Below are 20,992 nucleotides of genomic sequence, written 5' to 3'. Positions count from 1 at the left end.
TTTGGTAAGTCTGCAGATAATCTGCAAGTGTGTATGGGGCATTAGGTGACATTCTTTGATATGCAGATGGTCATTCACATAGACTTGTCACTTCCAAGGCTCGTTGGCTGAACAGGTCTTCAAAGGTCGAGATAGCAATCTATACAGCTGGAGGTGTAAACGGCATTTGAACACAACAGTTGTTATACAATATAACTTCTAACATATACAGTACATGCAATATATCTGCTTAATCATAAATACATGTTTGATAATCATAAATAAATGTTTGATAAAATGGCTGTTCCCTTTTCTCCTTCAGATGTGATGTGTTTTCTGTTGAGCCTGTCTGTCCCATTGTTAATTGTTAGTGAACTCACATATTGTTTCTGTTCAGATGGCTAGGTAATTAATTCAGGTTAATTCTATTTCTGTATACAATTTCATCTGCATATGATAATGTAATCAGGCAACCCCTGACCTGATGGGGTGATCTGATCAGGAGGGGATATCCATGCTGTATATAAAGTGTGTGAGTTGTTCAATAGAAAAGAAGGTTCCAAAACTTGTACAAGCTAAGTTGTCGGCTAGCTTTGTATGGAGGGCGGCTAAGATATCTGATATCTATGTTCAAGACTGGGAGGAGGCTATATACTGATGGAAGTCCATAAGCACATTGTGGGTTCGCGGTTCTGTTACAGCTGCTAAAGCGTGCATTAACGCCAATACAAAACATTTCTAAAAGCGCATTTTTACAGCTGCTTTTTCCTGGCGTCAGAACCAGTGCCATCTTAAGAGCATTAAAGGACCCCAGGCAATGCAGTGCACTGGGGCACCACCTACACAATCACCCACCAAAATAAAAATGCAAATTATCGATAAGGGGATATTTACTGGTACAGCAGTGCCAGGCTAATGACAGCTTCCAAGTTGGGCGGCTGGATCCAGTGAACACACACATGGATGGGAGTCAGACTGGACTGTCCTGTGTGTGCGCCTGTTTCCGTGGACAGGCATTCCTGCAGTTGTGGGCTCCCCCTCCATGGCCCAAGTGGCCTGAAAGCAGCGCAGGGCTGACAGGCGCTTGCCGCCTGCTAAGTTTGGCGGCCGATGCACACGGGAATCAGGACTAATGCTTGGCTGGGTCGCTGGGCAGGTGGGGCCCCCCCAGGCAAGTGGGGCCCCCGGGCAACTTCCCAGCGTGCCCATTCAGTAAGATGGCCCTGCTCAGAACTGGCTTTGCAGCTTGTTTTGTCAAACACCCTGTATGCATGTGGCCTTAGATGTGATGGCTGCATTTGTTTTCTTTTTTGGCTTTCTTCTATTTTCATCTGATGGTCCAGCCAGTACGTCTGTTGTTTTTCAAAAGAACAAGCTCTCCAGCAGGCGCCTCCCTGTGAGGACACAACAACTCAGCGGGGGAGATTTCTGTACTAATTGGATCATTGGATCATCATTGGATCATTGGTACAGCGGCTCCGACCTGAGCTGACATTTTTTTTTTTTTTTCGTTCAACTCGCTGGGCAGAACAAAAAAAAATGTATAGTGTGTACCAGGCTTAAATCTGCCCCTTACCACCCAATTTACCATCCCCCCCACCACCAGACTGACAATACTGCTGTCTGCTGTGCCTCCTGTTCTCCTTCTTCCAGAGTTGCTAATCAGTCACTAATACAGGAGATGTGTTACTGGCCAGGTCACCAGGTGAAAACAGAGGGGGAAAAGCCAAAGAAAAGAAAACTGATCACATCTAATAATTGATAAGCTGCAATATATTACATTTCTGGTTTGGGGCTTAATACCACTTTAATTATAACTATTGATAAATTCACTTTGTGTGCAACAAATGCTCTTGCAAACCTAGATATTACCTTGTAAACTTGGCAGTGATACCATCACTGTGTTGTACATAGAATGTGCAGTGAGCAGAGCTGTGGGAGGGGCCCAACAGGCTCCACCTACTACAGGCTGCCTGCAGAAAACTACAGGAGGGGGCGGAGACAAGACCAGTCACCCTGCACAGAGAGAGCAGCAGAGAGCGATCTTTATAACAGGGAAAGTCTCACAATGGATTACTGCAGTGGTCTGGAAGAAATACATAGAACACTAGTGGTGTGCTAAGGGGGCTGCAGGGGGTGCTGTCAGCACCGGGTGCCGACTCGCTAAAGTGCTGCAATCGCCCGACATTCTTTTTTTGTGTTTGACGGGCAGCTACAGATCCAAGTGGAGGACTTCCCTCGCTCAGAAGTGCATATACTGTGGGGAGTATATTGGGGGGGGGGGGCAAACTTGGAGGTCTCCTGATCACATGATCACTGATTGGCTATCACAGTGATCTCTCAGTAAAACCCGCCCCTGCTCTCATTTTTCAAAATACAATGTTGTAGAGAAAAAGATATATTGTATCAAGTCAGAGGGGAAGAATGTAAACAAATAATATTAATAATAAAAATATAATAATAATAATAGAAATAATATTAATACTACTACTATTACTACTAATAATAACAATAATAACACTAATAATAGAAATAATATTAATACTAGTACTACTACTACTACTACTAATAATAATAATAATAATAAGAAGAAGAAATATAATAATAGCAATAATAATAGAAATAATATTAATACTACTACTACTACTGTATTACTACTACTAATAATAATAATAATAATATGAATTCTAATAATAATAAATATAATAATAACACTAATAATATAAATAATTTTAATACTACTACTACAACTAATAATAACAATAATATTAATAATAATAATAATAATAATAATAAATATAATAACAGTAATAATAGAAATAATATTAATACTACTATTACTACTACTAATATTAATAAAAAAATAATAATAATAACAATAATAATAATATAAATAATATTACTACTATTAATAATAATAATAATAATAATACATATAATAATAATAATAATAATAATAATAATAATAATAATAATAAATATAATAACAGTAATAATAGAAATAATATTAATACTACTATTACTACTACTAATATTAATAAAAAAAATAATAATAACAATAATAATATAAATAATATTACTACTACTACTATTAATAATAATAATAATAATAATAATAATAATAATACATATAATAATAATAATAATAATAATAATAATAGAAATAATAATACTACTACTGCTAATAATGATAATAATAATAATAATAGAAATAATATTAATACTTCTACTACTGCTAATAATAATAAAACATATAATAGTAAAAATATTAATAATAGAAATAATATTAATACTACTAGTAATAAATATAACAATAATAATGGAAATAATAGTAATAGAAACAATATTAATACTACTACTGCTAATAATAATAATAACAATAAATAAGCCCTCTCCCATGGATGTATTTCCTCTGTGTATTTAGCTATATGAGTGGAGTTTATCTTTAAAGCGGTAGTAAACCCCAAACCAAAAATAATGTAATATATTGCAGCTTACCAATTATTAGATGACTGAACCGAAGCAAAACTCCAGGTCACACTTTATAAGCATTTAAGAAAGTGCTTTTTCCTTTTGCGATAGAGGATTTACAAAAATAAATAAAAGCTGATCAATTTTAAGCACCCCTGTACCTGATACATTCTGCTGGAGAGCTTGTTCTTGAAAAACAACAGACTTACTGGCTGGATCACCAGATGAAAATAGAAAAAAGAAAGACTAAAAAAATAAAATAAAACAAATGCAGCCATCACATCTAAGAATTGGTAAACTGCCATACAATAAATGTTTTCTTTTGGTCTTATTACTGCTTTAACTCTTCAGACTCTGAATCCAGGAGGTTCCCATGGATGGGTGCAGCTGAAGCGGAGCACAGAGGGAGGATTGTCTGGGCACAGGCTCTGCTTGTTTCTGGAGGCAAATACAGATGTTGCTATGAGTGCTGCCAGTTAAGGTGGCGCCGGATTGCTGCCAGCTGCCGAATCTCCCTGGGGATGCCGATCTGCCTGACTTCAATTATAACTATGAGATCCTAATGAGCTGTGCCACAGAAGCCACTGGCCAAAGCCATAAACATTAAAGCAGCATTAAAACCAAAAGCAAATATTTATTATATTGCATCTTAGCAATCCTTGGATGCGATGCCTGCATTAGTTTCCTCTTTAAGGCTTTATTTCTTCTATGTTCATCTGGTGATCCAGCCAGTAAGTCTGTTGTTTTTCAACAGAAAAGCTTTTTTTGAGGGATGAGACAAACCATTTATCACTGACAGGGGTGCTTACAATGATCAGTTTTAATTATTTATGTAAAACCTCCAAGGTGCCACATATATGCACATCTGCATTTGTGATGGAAACGCACTCTCAGAACGGAGACCGAGCTGTCACCACCCGCTTCAGGTCTTGTACAACTGAGATTCAGGAAGACCAGCTCCCCATCGCATGATCACTTTGTGAAACCCATCCCTGTACGCTCTCTTTAGAATGGGGAAAAAGATACATTGTATTATGCCAGAGAGGAAAATAATAAAAGAAAAAAACAAAAAAAAAATAATAATAATAATAAAATATGAATAAGAAAATAGATAGAACAGTGCTTGGTCTAGGTTAGTGTCAGACTTAAAGGTCAAAGCTGGGGTCAAATGTCAGAGTCGGAGGGCTCCATTCACAAAGCAGTGAATCTTACAGCGTTGCGTTTTTCAAAACGTTTTAGTATTCACTAAAAAAACTCCACTAAAGTACCACAATCTGGTTCTGTGCATGAAGCCTGTTACACTCAAAAAAATGATATGTTGGATTTAATTAACTTTTTTATGTCAACAAGTTGCACATAACTGGGTTACGCTGAACATAAATAACCATATATATATTATAACTAATATTACTTATTTATTTTATTATTTTATTATTAATATCACGTTGAATTTAAGTAACAATTTTAATATTATAATTAATATTACTATATTTTTATTAATATTACTATTACTTTTATTATTTGATTTTTATTATTAATATTATGTTGAATGTAAGTAAAAATATTAATATTATAATTAAAATTACTATATTTCTATTAATATTACTATTACTTTTATTATTTATATTATTAATATTATTATTATTACTATATTTCCATTAATACAAATATTATATTATTATATATTATTATTATTTTGGTTACTTGAATTCAAAGTAACCCAGCTATGTGCAACTTGTTGACATAAAAAAGTTAATTAAATCCAACATATCATTTTTTCGAGTGTATGTTTTAGGTAGGGTTAAACAAAAATGTTTTATTGTGTATTTATAGAAAATCGCATAGCAATTCACTTAAAGCCCGTGTACATATTTGTGTGCAAACGAGATGAGATAAAAAAAAAAAAAAAAACAAACAAAACAAATTGTTATTAGGCCATTTCCTGAGCTGTACAAAGGTTTTTCGTTATTTAAAACAGAAAATACTTCATTTGGCCACTAGATGGCAAAAATGATGATATGAATTTCTTATGATACTTAGCGCTGTCTAGTGGCCAAATATGATATTTTTTTATCTTTTAACCACTTCCCGCCCTCCCTATTACAAAATGACGGCGGGAATGTGGTTGTGTTATCCTGACCGGACGTCATATGACGGCGGCAGGATAACACAGCTCTGGGCGCCCCCCGGAGGCGCGCAGAGCGGCGATCGGTGATGCGAGGTGTCAGTCTGACACCCTGCATCTCCGATCTCGGTAAAGAGCCTCTGACGGAGGCTCTTTACCATGTGATCAGCCGTGTCCAATCACAGCTGGTCACATAGTAAATAGGAACAGCCATTGATCGGCTTTCCTTAGTTCGTGCCTGACAGGCACGAGTAAAGGAGCGCCGATCGGCGGCTCCCCTGACAGGGGGGGGGGGGTCGGCACTGGTAATCAGATCATTGATTACCGGTGCAGACCCTCGGGGGGGGGATGCCACTAGATCCACCAGGGATGCCCACTATGACCCCAGGGATGCCCACTATGACCCCAGGGATGCCCACTATGGCCACCAGGGATGGCAATCAGCCCCCCATAGCCCTCCCCATCAGTGATGTCCACCAGTGTCCTCCCTATCAGTGCTGCCCACAAGTGCCCATCATTGCCATCCTTTAGTGTCGCCCACCAGTGCCCATTATTGCCCACCAGTGCCGCCTATCAGTGCCCATTAGTGCCCATCAGTGCCGCCCATCAGTGCCACCCATCAGTGCCCACCAGTGCCACCTATCAGTGCCCATTAGTGCCCGTCAGTGCCACCTATCAGTGCCCATTAGTGCCCGTCAGTGCCACCTATCAGTGCCCATCAGTGCCACCTATCAGTGTCCATCAATGCCGCCTATCAGTGCCCAGCAGTGCCGCCTATCAGTGCCCACCAATGCTGCATATCTGTGCTACCTATCAGTGCCACATATCAGTGCCTATCAGTGCCGCATATCAGTGCCGCCTATCAGTGCCACCCAATCAGTGCCACCCCATCAGTGCCTCCTCATCAGTTCCTGTCAGTGCAGTCTCATCAGTGCTCATCAGTGCAGGAAAAAACTTATTTATTTACAAAATTGTATAACATAAACAAAAAAACTTTTTTTTTTTTTCAAACGTTTCGGTCTTTTTTTATTTGTTTAGCAAAAAGTAAAAATCGCACAGGTGATCAAATACCACCAAAAGAAAGCTCTATTTGTGGGGGGAAAATGACATAAATTTGGTGTAGGTACAGTGTTGCATGACCGTGCAATTGTCATTCAAATTGCAACAGCGCTAAAAGGGGAAAATTGGCCTGGGCAGGAAGGGAGGGAAGTGCCCTGTATTAAAGTGGTTAATTAATAAGGAGCATGCTTTTTTTTTTTTTTTTTTTTTTAACCTTTCGAACAGAATGAATGTAGTTGCGCATTCACTGAGTGAATTACTATGCATATTTATTATAACTAGACCCCCTTAGTGGCAGAGTTTCCTGGTCCTACTATTGGTACAAACAACAAATATACACATCTGTGCTATCACCAAGAATGTAAGGAGTAGGGGAATTTATTTTGGTCTTTGGTGTTGGGTCATGTTAATGGTGAGAAAACATTCAGATACAATTTAAAAAATATATATTTTATACTATTTTGGGCCAGCTTTCCTTTGATAATAATAAAAAAAAAAAAAAATTAAGAGATAGCCATTACTATTTACACTCAAATAAAGTCCCAATGTATCCAGAAAAAAAATACACTGTATAATTCACTTAGGGTACACTGAGTACAGTGGGTACAATGTATAGTTTTATTCCAAAGTTCCAAAAACTTTGTGCATTAAGATTTGATTGGACCTTCGCCCTTAAGGGGGTCTACGATGTTTAAGCTGTTGGCGATGGCATCACATTTATAAGAGGTGTCATGGAGATGGGGCCTTCTTCTGAGGTGCAGCATATATGTGCACTGGTGTTTGTGCTGGACGCATGCTCCGTAGTGCACTTCCAGCACTGAGACTGTCACCGACAGCTCTGAGTCTTGTACTAATGATTGGTAGATGAAAGGACTGGCTTTCAATGGCATGATCACTGATTGGCTATCACAGAGCTCACTCAAGTAAAACCTGCCCCTCTACTCTCTCCTCAGAATGGAGAAAAAGAAACATTGTATCAAGACAGAGAGAAAGAATATAAATAATTGTAATATTAAAAATAATAGAAATATTAATAACAGTAATAGTAATAATATTAATAGAAATATAATAATAACAATATTAATAACATAGCTGTAATAATATTAATAAAACAATTCTAATAATGACAGTAATAGTAATATTAATAGAAATATAGTAATATTAATGATAATAATAATAGTAATAATAACAGAAATAATGATAATATAATATTAATGGAAATATAGTAATAATAATAATCATATTAATAATAAACATAATAATAATAATAATAATAATAATAATAATAATAATAATAATAACCATAATATTAATATAAATATAGTAATATTAATGATAATATTAATAATAATAATATTAATAATAATTATAACAACAGAAATAATGATAATATAATAATACTAATATTAATGGAAATATAGTAATAATAATAATAACAAATATAGTAAATAATAATAATGATAAAATAATAATAGAAACATAGAAAAGTGACAGCAGAAAAAAAGACTAAATGGTCCATCCAGTGTACCCGCTTTTTTATTTTTTATTTTTTTATTTATATATATTTTTGTATTTTTTTTTGTTTTTGTTAATTTTTTTCTCTGAGTATAGATCTATGTGTGTCCCAAGCATGTTAATAATCAAAATAATAATAATAATTGCAGTAATAGTAATATTATTAATATAAATATAGCGATGATGATGATGATGATAATGATAATAATTAAAAAAATAAAATAGCTAGATGTGGGCGGGCTTGATCTAGGTAATGTCAGGGTTAGAGTCAAAGGTCAGTAAGCTTTATGTAGGAATTAAGTGTCAGTGTGTTTTAGGTAAGATAAAACAAAAGCAAAATGTGCACCATTGTTTCTGGGCCCTACTACTGGTACAAACAACTAATATACAAATATGTGGTATCAATGAACATCAGAAGTAGAAGGATTTTTTTTCTTTTTGGAGGTTGGTCAGGGCAATCACCAGAAATATACCGCTAAAGTTTAAAAAAAAACACATTTGGGCCAATCTTCCTTTAAAATAAAATGAAAAAAAAAAACCAAAAAAAAAACAGGAGCTATCAATTAACATTAACCATCACATGAAGCCCAATTTAAAAAAAAAAAAAATGCGATATAATTCACCTGGATAGAAGAAGTGGATGCAAAAATAAGTACAGTTTTACAAAGTTACAAAACTGCATTCAAGTGATAAGGTAAAGTATCAGAAACTATGACTGATATCTGCTTAAGTCCATCAGGAGTAGAAGGATTTTTTATTTTATTTTTTTTTGGAAGTAGGTCAGGGCAATGACCAGAAATATACCGCTAAAGTTTAAAAAAAAAAAAAAAAAAAGTATGTGCCAATCTTCCTTTAAAATAAATAAATAAAATAAAAAACAGGAGTTATACATTAACATTAACCATCACATGAAGACCCAATTAAAATAAATAAAAAATGTGATATAATTCACCTGCAAATAAGAAGGAGTTGCAAAGATATGTACAGTTTAAGAAAGTTGCAAAACTGCATCCAGGCAAGTAATAGAAACTACGACTGATATCTCCTCCGGTCCACCTTAAGAAGGACCAGGCAGACTTCTCAGCTACTTTTTTTTTTTTTTTTTCATCAGTGATGACATCCAGGAAACTGCAAAAACTCAGAGAGAGAGAGAGCGTGCGGAGAGGGGAACCCAGTCTGTGCAGGTCCCAGCTCCCACCCAACATCTGGGACATGGACTGAGCCCAGGAACAGAGGGACACCGTCCCCAGGTAAGGGAACCCCCCCCTCCATCACTGACCTTCTACTGTCTTTAAACTAAATTCTGTCTCTTTAAAACCTGCATGTGTGACATGTGAAGGCAGATCCCAGCATGTCACAGAGAAGTGATAGAAGGCCGGGCGTGCTTTTACTCTTCCATCCAACAGAATGACATATAGGGGCATATTTATAAAGCAGTGAATGCAACTTTTACTAAACATTCACTGGCGGTGAATCCATCACTGTTATTTAAAACACTGGAAGATTCACCTGCAGTGAATGTCAGATTTACATTTATTCATTGTGTGCTGCTGATCTCCTGCATCCTCTTTCAGACACTTCCTCTATCCATGCGCTCGCTGCAGTGTGGGTTGCACATCATTGCTTCCTGGTAGTGACAACGGCAGACCATGTGTGCTAGCATGGCTGCTTGTAGCCTCCTCCCAGGATTCTTGTGAGCAGGGCCAGGACAAGGGGTGGGCAGGAGGGCCGTTTGCCCTGGGTGCAGTGGTTTATTGCAGGGATAGGGGGGGCAACTTGACCCTAACAGTAAGGAAAGGGGGGGCGCAGTTTGACATCCTTGCCCTGGGCACTTGATGACCTTGTCCCGGCACTGCATGTGAGAGGGTGATAACACAGTAGCATACTTAGGAGGCAGCTGTTACCTTATACCAGGGATATGCAAACTGTGGCCCTCCAGCTGTTGCAAAACTATATCCAGGGCCATAGATATTTTTTTTTCCTGGGGGGTTCAGCCCTGAGTACCCAGAGAACAAGAATTAGCATGTTTGCCATGCTGTGACAAATTGTGGTGTGTATATATACAGTATATACAGCGCCCCCAGCAGGCAGGCACATCTGTTAGTGAAGCCTGTCAGCCTCGTGGATAGGACAGCTGGTCTTACCAGTGGCAGTGTGGCTCCCGCAGCTGATAGGCTACACTAGCCTAGCTGCTGTGAAATTGACCGATGCTCTGGGGGAGGTTTGGAACTCCCCCCTTATCTACTCCTCTGGTCCCATCATGTGTCTGCCTCTGGGTGTCATGCTTGTGGCTGTCAGAGTCTTGCAATGCCTCATGGGACTTGTAGTTTCGTAACATCTGGAGGGCAACAGTTTGCACATCCCTGCCTTATACCATAAGGTGTCTGAAAAAAGACTTTCAAGGCAGGATGACCATTTGTTCTTTAACCACTTTACCACTAGAGGATTTTGCTGTCTTACGTCTGGGCCACTTTTTTTTAAAGTCGCTGTGCGACTTTAACTGACAATTGCACGGTCGTGCGACGCCATACCCAAACGAAATTTACGTCCTTTTTTTCCCACAAACAGAGCTTTCTTTTGGTGGTATTTGATCACCTGTGCTATTTTTACTTTTTGCGCTATAAACAAAAAAAGAGCGTTTATTTTGAAAAAATAACAATATTTTTAACATTTTTTTATATGAAATTCCCCCCAAAAAAACGTAAAAATCTAATTTTTTTAAAATTTTTGGCCAATTTGTTTTCTGATACCTATGTTTGGTAAAAAAAAATCACAATAAGCGTGTTTTGATTGGTTTGCGCAAAAGTTATTGCGTTTACTAACAAAGGGAAAGATTTTTGTCATTTTTGGTGTTTTTTTTTTTTAACGCGTAATGGCGGCGATCTGCGATTTTTTTTTTTTTTTTTTAAAAAAAAAAAAATATAAAAAAATTAAAAAATTTTTTTTTGCGGGACTGCGACATTGCGGCGGACAGATCGGACCTTTGACTGACATTTTTGACACTTTTGGGGTTACCAGTGACATTACTGCAGTAATCAGTGCTATACATATGAACTGTTACTGTAAAAATGACACTGGCAGGGAAGGGGTTAATTTTATTGGGAGAGGGAGGGGTTAATGTATGCCTGGTGCTTACTGACGTGTGTGGGGGGAGGTGACTGAGGGACACAGGGACAGATCGAGTGTTCAGCTATGCTGAACCCTGTAATCTGACCCTGTCTGTCACTTAGGAGATCCACCCGCTCTGTTTACACAAGCAGGCGGATGTCCAAACTAGATTCCCCGACGATCGGGGAAGAGCATCGGCGATCGCCGCCGCTCCTCCCCTGGCCCGACTCCCGCTGTGATTGAAAACAGCGGGGGAGCGAGCCTCCGGCGGCGCGCGCACGCCGCCGAGAGAGGGGAATGTCTGGTGACGTAGACCTACGTCGCCAGACGATAACGAGCCACTCTGCCGCAGTAGCAGCACAGTGAGCAGTGGGAAAGCGGTTAAGGCTACGTTTAATAAGCAGCTGTTAATGATGCACATCTAAAAAGTGTTCTGCAGTGGATCGCTTATCAGAGGCATTTGACAGGTGGTGAGGAGGCGATATGTCATCTCCTCACTGCCGTAAATGCAGCACCACTGCACAGCAATCACGTACATTGCACACAGTTGCTTTGAATAGACTGCAATCAGCGGCTGTAATCCCCACCTAACACTACTAGGCAGAAACTTTTTTCTGTGGTTGCAAAGCATCATTGCCATGGCAATGGGTACACCCTTTGTTTGGCTGCCTTACCAGCTTAAGAGGGGACAGTAGAAAAGTGGCTCAACCAATTGTTTTATCGCCCTCAAACTGCCAATCTAAATTAGCCCCTAGGGTCCAACCACACCTATGCAGGTGCAACCGTGCACATTTTAGGGCATCCCATTAATTTCAATGGGCTGCTCTACAAGCAAAAATCGCACACAAAAGCCTCTGACAATAGTGGTTACTCTGTGATGGCAACGGGGTAGGAGTAAAAAGCCTCTCTGTATGCTATTTCTCTTCCGAGTTTCAGCAAATGCCGTCCGGGCCCCTCCCCTACGCGTGACGACACAGGGACACCTGTCTTCTTCTGGGGACTTTGTATGTTTGGTGCACTCCAGCACCTGAAGAATGCGAGTACATTTATTTTTGAATAAAATTTGATTTTTTTTAAAAAAGTTATGAGCACAATTGGAGTTCCTTTCTTTTCATGGTACATCGATTGATTGCTGTAAGGGGAATTTGTCCAGAGTGGGACCCTCAGCTGAAGGAATTGATCCCTTTGGCCCCAAGAAAGGTGATCCCAAAAGGGTATACCGTGCTGTGAGACGGTGAGGACCCAGGGTGTTGAGGTGAAGGTGCGATTCACCACGGAGGATTTGTTTTGGACACACTTTTTGTCACATTTGAAGTGGATTACTTATTTGATCACATTTCACTGGGAAGTGTATCATTTAAACGATCACGGAAGAGATCGCTTTCAGCACTATAGTCACTTTATATGAGTGAATATTCTTTACCAGATGCTTTTTGAAACACTCAGACTTATTACATCTATTTATTGATTTTTTATATATATTTTTTCACTATTTTTGATCACGTTTTGCATGCTTTTATCACCCTAATTGTGATAATTGTCACTTATATTACATCTAATTTATTATTCATATATTTATTTATGTATTCACATATGCTTTTATCACTTTGGTGTTTTGATAATTGTTATTTATAATTAATTATCTATTTATTTACATATTATTTATATATATATATATCTCCTTTTGGAGCACTTAAACCACTTTAAGACCGGAAGGATTTGCCCCCTTAGGGCTCTTTCACACACTCCGTCCGTTGGACGGAGTCCGTTTTTCTCAGCGGGGGATCGATCCCCCGCTGAGCAGCAAGAGGAGAGCTGTGTCTCCGTGCTGTGTGCGGAGACACAGCTGACAGTCCCCCATGCATCTCTATGGGGGAAATCGGATGTCAACAGACCGTCAGTCCTTTCTCACCCGATCCCATCCGATCCGCTGGACGGATGGAAAATAGGGTTTCCATCCGTCCAGATTTGACGGATCTGATCGGGTCGGATGTCAGCGGACATGTCTCCGCTGACATCCGATGCCCCATAGGAATGCATGGGGGGACCGTTCAGATCCGCCAAAAAAACGGACAGGCGGATCTGAACGGTCCGCCCGTGTGAAAGGGGCCTTAATGACCAGGCCCTATTTTGCAATTCAGCACTGCGTTACTTTAACGGACAATTGCCCGGTCGTGCGATGTGTACCCAAATAAAATTGATGTCATTTTTCCCCCATAAATAGAGCTTTCTTTTGGTGGTATTTGATCACCTGTGTGATTTTTATTTTTTGCGCTATAAACAAAACAAATAAAGAGCGACAATTTTGCTATAGGACATTCTCAAAAAAAAAAAGTAAAAATTTAAATTTTTTAACATTTTAGGCCAATTTGTTTTCTGCTACATATTTTCGGTATAAAAAAAAAAAAAAATCGCAATAAGCGTATTTTGATTGGTTTGCGCAAAAGTTATCGCGTCTACTAACTACGGGAAAGATTTATGTCATTTTTAATGTTTTTTTTTTTTTTACTAGTAATGGCGGCGATCTGAGTTTTTTTGCGGGACTGCGACATTGCGGCGGACAGATCGGACCCCTAACTGACATTTTTGACACTTTTGGGGGGACCAGTGACATTACTGCAGTAATCAGTGCTAAAAATATGCACTGTTACTGTAATAATGACACTGGCAGGGAAGGGGTTAACAGTATACGTGATCAAGGGTTTAAATGTGTACCTAGGGGAGTGATTCTAACTGTATGGGGGTTGGACTTGTGAAATGATCATAGAGACCTGTGTTTATATAGAAGGATCACAGGTGCTCTGTGATCATTCCAGAGAGAACGGTCAGATGTGTTTACAACAGCCGACCGTCCTTTTCTCTCAGCGGGGAACGATTGCGGGTGTCAGGTTGCAATTGGAGCCACCTGACACACACATCGGCTTCCCCGCTGACGAGTGGGGGCGGGAGCACGCTGTCGGCGGCGCACGCTTGCCCTCTAGCTCCTCCCAGGCGAGTGATGTATCCCTACGTCGCTTTGCCTGTACGAGCCATCCTGCCGCAGTAAATATACAGGAGGCGGTCGGCAACTGGTTAATTGTGCGGCACTATTTATCTATTTTTAGTTCTACTTTAATGGAAATTGTTGGTGCCCAGAGTTCAGCTTTATTCAAAACAAAATATTTAACCACTTGTCGACCGCCAGCAGTGCATATACTGCGCAGGTCAGCTCTGTCCCGCGAAACAACGTAACTGCCCCTCGCTTCGCGGGACCGCGAGTGGGGGGCGTGCGCCTATACGCCACAGGGAAAGCTGATCTGCAGGTCCGGCAACCGCGATCGCTCCCCATGGAAAAAGAATGGCAGACCTCTGTTCTGTCAGCAATGAACACAAGGATCCTGTGTTTCTACTATCCCACACAGTTAGAAAGCACCCCCTAGAGACACATTTAACCCTTTGATCACCCCAGAGTTAACCCCTTCCCTGCCAGTGTCATTATTACAGTAACAGTTCATATTTTTAGCACTGATTACTGTAGTAATGTCACTGGTCCCCCCAAAAGTGTCAAAAATGCCAGTTAGGTGTCCGATCTGTCCGCCGCAATGTCGCAGTCCCACTAAAAATCGCTGATCACCGCTATTACTAGTAAAAAAATAAAAATGACATAAATCTTTCCCCTAGTTTGAATACACGATAACTTTTGCGCAAACCAATCAATATACACTTATTGGGATTTTTTTTTTACCAAAAATATGTAGCAGAAAATTGGCCTAAAATGATGAAAAAAATTAGATTTTTTTAAAAAAATTTTGGGGAAATGTTATATAGCAGAATGTGAAAAAAAAAAAATATATATATATTATATATTTTTTTTTTTTTTCAGAATTGTCTCTCTTTTTTTGTTTATAGAGCAAAAAATAAAAATCACACAGGTGATCAAATACCACCAAAAGAAATCTCTGTTTGTGGAAAAAAAAAAGGACATCAATTTTATTTGAGTACAGCGTTGCACGACCGCGCAGTTGTCAGTTACGAATCGCAAAAAAATGGTCTGGTCATTAAGGGGGAAAACCTTCCAGTCCAGAGGTGGTTAAAATTAAAAAATAATTTAAATAATTAAAATGAAAAAGATAAAAATAATATAAATTCATTTCATGATTTGATATTATTAATTTAGAGTCATTTTGTTTCAATTTCTGACCCCATAAAAGGCAGATGTGGTTATGAGCCTCGGTCACCGCTATGGCCAAACTCAGAGGAAGCTCGGTGTTATGTTGAAACATTATTACACAGTTACAGAAATAGCGGAAGCACATTGTGTTATCTTATTGGTAATCGGCTGCACGTCCTCTGATCTCCTCTTATCAACTTCTTCCCTTTAAAGTCAAATCATCAATTTTATACTTTTCATGATAAAAGGATTGATGTCTAAGCAGAGAATAGGTGCAGGAACTCCCCCTTTCTGAGTCACCCCTTGTCTCCACCCCCTACCCACCCCTGAGCACTGTTCCTTGGTTCCACCCCCTACCCACCTCCCTGTACCGCCCCTTTTAGAGAATACAGAACCAAATATCATTTTATGGTGCTAAATAATTTGTATGAAATTTGTTAATAACAAGAAAAGCAATAAATTAGATCTCCTGCAGCCAGAAACAATAGATCCCCCACACAACAAAAGATCCCCCACACAACAATAGATCCCCCCGCCCCCCACACACAGCGCAAATGAATCACCCGCAACAAAATACCAAATCCCCCCCCCCCCAGGAGCAGCAACAGATCTCACAGCAGCCACCATCAATAGATAGATCCCCCACACAACAATAGACTCCCTCAGCAACAATAGACCCTACACAACAATAGACTCCCTCAGCAGCAATGGACTCCTCCCCAGCAACAATAGACCCTACACAACAATAGACCCCCCCCACACACACACACACACCAGCAGTGAACCACCCCCAACAAAATACCACACCCAGCAACAAAAGATCCAGCAACATTAGAACCTCCTCCCCCAGCAGCAGCAACAGATCTCACAGCAGCCACCATTAATAGACCCTCCAGCAGCAAGCAAAAATATACCTCTCCCTCAGCAGTAGATATCCACCAGCAACATAAGACCCACCAGCAACAATAGATCCCCACACAACAACACAATAGACTCTCTCAGCAACAATGGACTCCTCCCCAGCAACAATAGATCCCACCCCAGCAACAATAGACCCCACACAACAATAGATCCCACCCCAGCAACAATAGACCCCACACAGCAACAGTGAACCACTCACAACAAAATACCACACCCAGCAACAAAAGATCCACCTCAGCAACATTAGTCCCCCCCCAGCAGCAACAGATCTCACAGTTGCCACCATCAACAGACCCTCCAGCAGCCAGCAAAACAGACCTCTCCCTCAACAGTAGATCCCTACCAGCAATATAAGACCCACCAACAACAATAGTTTCCCCACCAGCAATAATAGATCCCCCACACAACAATAGACTCCCTCAGCAACAATGGACTCCACCCCAGCAACAATAGATCCCACCCCAGCAACAATAGACCCCACACAACAATACACTCCCTCAGCAACAATGGACTCCACCCCAGCAACAATAGACCCCACACAACAATAGACCCCCCCACACAGCAACAGTAAGGCACCCACAACAAAATACCACGCCCAGCAAAATTAGACACCCCCCCCCCTCTCCAACGGAAGCAACAGATCTCCCAGCAGCCAGCATCAATAGACCCTCCAGCAGCCAGCAAAAATATACCTCTCCCTCAACAGTAGATACCCACCAGCAACATAGAACCCCCAGCAAAAAAATGACCCCCACCAGCAACAATAGATCCTTACACCAAACAGTGTTAGCTCGCTCTTACATTTTTTTCTGAGAAGGTGAACACCTTAAAGTAGAACTTCAGTCCCGCTCTGTACTGCTCTGCCCCTCTCCCCCTCCTCCTCATCGCTGCCATTATGGTATGTGCACAGATGCGCCAAAGGGCTCTGCCTGGTCTTTAGGTTCTGCCAGAGTCTGTGCACATCTGTGCATATGCAGGTGTTTTCTGCAGATATGCAAAGACAGGAGAAGAGCTGGGACCTCCCTGACAGTTGGCTTTGCACATGTGTGGGAAATTTTGCACGTGCGGAGATGGGACCCGAAACCCTGTGGCACATCGGCGCACACGCAGGAGGCGGGGAGATAAGAAATTAAATTCTTGCTTAGGTGAGAATAGGCTTTGAGATTGGTTTAAAAAAAAATAAAGCCAGGAGGAACAGCTCCTAATCACACGATCACTGTGATTGGCCACAACAATGATCACTCAGAAAACCCGCCCCTTGTGTGCTCTCCTTCATAATGGAGAAAAAGATACATTGTGGAAAAAAAAAAAAAGACAATAATAATAATAATAAACGTAATAATGATAAAAATAGTAATAAAAATTTAATAATATTAAAAAATGTAATGATAACAATAATAATAATAATAATGTAATAACAAAAATATAACAATACCAGCAACACTAATAATAACAATGAAACTAAATTAAATAACAAAATGTATTATTTTTAAAGATATTAAAGATTTTAAAGATATTAGTATTTTACTTACTGTCAGTGTGTTGTAGTAGATTTAGGTAGGATAAAAAAAGTGCACTTTTATTTTTGCCCCCACTATGGCACAACAAATATACTCCTATGGGGTATCACCAAGAACAAGTAGAGAATTTTATTTTGAGATTTTTTTTCAGTGGTGGGTTACGGTAAAAGTGATAATTATATAGCTAAAAAAAATTAAGAAAAATATATAAATTAAAAAAAATAAAAAATAAAAGAAAATTATATATATATATATATATATATATATATATATATATATATATATATATATATATATATATATATATACATTTTTTTTTTTTTTTTTTACTGTTTGGCCCAGTTTTCCTTGAATAAATAAAAATCAAATAGGAGATACCATTTACCACCAAATGAAGTCCCAATTTGTCCTGAACAATATATAATTTACTTTGATACATGGAGTAGTTGTGGTGATACACTATATTGTCAGTTGAGTTGGCCCACCCATTGCAGCTATAACAGCTTCAACTCTTCTGGGGAGGCTGTCTACAAGGTTTAGGAGTGTGTCTATGGGAATGTTTGACCGTTCTTCCAGAAGTGCATTTGTGAGGTCAGGCATTGATGTTGGATGAGAAGGCCTGGCTCACAGTCTGCGCTCTAATTCCTCCCAAAGGTGTTCTATCGGGTTGAGGTCAGGACTCTGTGTAGGCAGATTAAGCTCCTCCACCGCAAACTCACTCATCCATGTCTTTATGGACCTTGCTTTGTGCACTGGTGTGCAGTCATGTTGGAACAGGAAGGGGCCATCCCCAAACTGTTCCCACAAAGTTGGGAACATGAAATTGTCCAAAATGTCTTGGTATGCTGACGCCTTAAGAGTTCTCTTCACTGGAACTAAGGAGCCAAGCCCAACCCCTGAAAAACAACCCCGCACTATAATCCCCCCTCCACCAAATGATTTGGACCAGTGCACAAAGCAAGGCCCATAAAGACATGGATGAGTGAGTTTGGGGTGGAGGAACTTGACTGGCCTGCACAGAGTCCTGACCTCAACCCGATAGAACACCTTTGGGATGAATTAGAGCGCAGACTGTGAGCCAGGCCTTCTCATCCAACATCAGTGCCTGACCTCACAAATGCTCTTCTGGAAGAATGGTTAAACATTCCCATAGACACACTCCTAAACCTTGTGGACAGCCTTCCCAGAAGTGTTGAAGCTGTTATAGCTGCAAAGGGTGGGTCAACTCAATATTGAACTCTATGGACTAAGACTGGGATGCCATTAAAGTTCATGTGCATGTAAAGGCAGGTGTCCCAATACTTTTGACAATATAGTGTATATACAGTTTTACTAACACATGTCTAAGTTGCAAAAATGCATTCAAGCGTTAGAATTATTTAGTGACACAATCTCGGATTTGAAAAGAAAAAATTCTGTTCAATTATGTCTGCCTAACTTTAAAAAGTCCCTTCTATTGCTCTCAACCTCCTCCCAAATCTGCATATTCTTTTTTTTTTTGCTGCTGTGATGTGACTTCCTATTAGAGGGTGGCTACGTTCATTCTCCATGGTCCCACTGTATGTAGGAACGTAGCCACCCTCTCTTGCTTGCTCTTGCGATGGACTGGGGACTATGGGATGTAGTGTGCATTGACCACAACTAACATGCATGGCTTATTCCAAACAAACAGAAGTGAGTGGAAAAGGGGGAGGTTCGGGAGCTCAGGGAAGATAAAGGAGGCAGAAAAACACAGTATGGAACAATTTAATAAAAGACATGCTCGTAGGTTAATTGGATCCTATACAAAAAAATTGGCCCTACTGTGTTTGTATGAATGTGAGTTAGGGACCTTAGATTGTAAGCTCCTTGAGTGCAGGGACTGATGCGAATGTACAATGTATATGTAAAGCGCTGCGTAAATTGACAGCGCTATATAAGTACCTGACATAAATAATGAAAAATAGATGTGTCATCAGGTAATGGACGTGCATGGATTATTTTTAGAAACTTTAACCACTTGCCGACCGCCGCACGACTATTTACGGTGGCGGTCAGCCCCTTACAGGCAAAGTGACGTAGGACTACGTCGCTAGCCTGTGAGGCTCTAGGGAGCGAGCGCGCGCCCCCAAAGGCACGCTCCCGCTCGGTCACAGACTCTCCCGCGCGTGTGCCCGGCGGACCCAATTTCCGCCGGGCACTCGCGATCGTCCGTTACACCGGGAGAAAGGCAGGCGGCTAATGTAAACAAAGCCGCCTGTCATTCTTCCCTGTGTAAGAATGGTGATCAAACGGTTCTGCTATGTAGGACCGTTGATCTCTGTTCTTACACCTCAAGCCACAGCCAATCACAGTTAGAAGCACGCCCCTAGGGACACACTTAACCCCTCCCTCTCAAAAAAGTTAACCCCTTCCCTGCCAGTGTCATTTTTACAGTAACAGTGCATATTTATAGCACTGATTACTGCAGTAATGTCACTGGTAACCCCAAAAGTGTCAAAAATGTCAGCCAAGGGTCCTATCTGTCCGCCGCAATGTCGCAGTCCCGCAAAAAAAAAAAAAAATCGCAGATCGCCGCCATTACTCGTTAAAAAAAAATGACAAAAATCTTTCCCTTTGTTAGTAAACGCAATAACTTTTGCGCAAACCAATCAAAATATGCTTTTTGCGATTTTTTTTTTTGGTAAAAAAAAAAATTGGCCTAAAATGTTAAAAAATTTTGATTTTTACATTTTTTTTTTGGGAATTTCATATAAAAAATGTGAAAAATATTGTTATTTTTGCAAAATTGTCGCTCTTTTTTTGTTTATAGCGCATTATCAAAAAATCGCACAGGTGATCAAATACCACCAAAAGAAAGCTCTGTTTGTGGGGAAAAAAATTTGTTTAGGTACAGCGTCGCACGACCGTGCAATTGTCGGTTAAAGTCACGCAGTGCCGAAACGCAAAATAGGCCCTGGTCAGGAAGGGGGTAAAATCTTCCGGGGCTTAAGTGGTTAATGTCACTTGAAGGCACTAACATCCAGGGGGCGCTATAACATGGCACCTGTCATTGGGAAACCTTCCCAACCATGATTTCTCTATCTCCTGGGAGGTCCTCAGGGAATGAGATCTATGCTGAGGGTCTGGCACCCTACACCTATGCCAATTCATTTATTTTTTACG

General features: G+C 39.9%; 2 protein-coding genes across 2 annotated transcripts in view; one reads left to right on the top strand and one right to left on the bottom strand.

Annotated features, from left to right (window-relative positions):
* Positions 1-9,787, bottom strand: part of CFAP58 (cilia and flagella associated protein 58) — a 211,706-nt gene extending 201,919 nt beyond the window's left edge. Inside the window, exon 1 of the mRNA XM_082267890.1 lies at positions 9,681-9,787. The gene's annotated coding sequence lies outside the window, so the exon portion shown is untranslated. The remainder of the gene's footprint in view (positions 1-9,680) is intronic.
* Positions 9,271-20,992, top strand: part of ITPRIP (inositol 1,4,5-trisphosphate receptor interacting protein) — a 35,875-nt gene continuing 24,153 nt past the window's right edge. Inside the window, exon 1 of the mRNA XM_082267891.1 lies at positions 9,271-9,399. The gene's annotated coding sequence lies outside the window, so the exon portion shown is untranslated. The remainder of the gene's footprint in view (positions 9,400-20,992) is intronic.

This window comes from Pelophylax lessonae, assembly GCF_965119305.1.
Source record: "Pelophylax lessonae genome assembly, chromosome: 9".
Lineage (NCBI taxonomy): Eukaryota > Metazoa > Chordata > Amphibia > Anura > Ranidae > Pelophylax > Pelophylax lessonae.
This window is presented reverse-complemented; position numbering and strand designations above follow the sequence as displayed.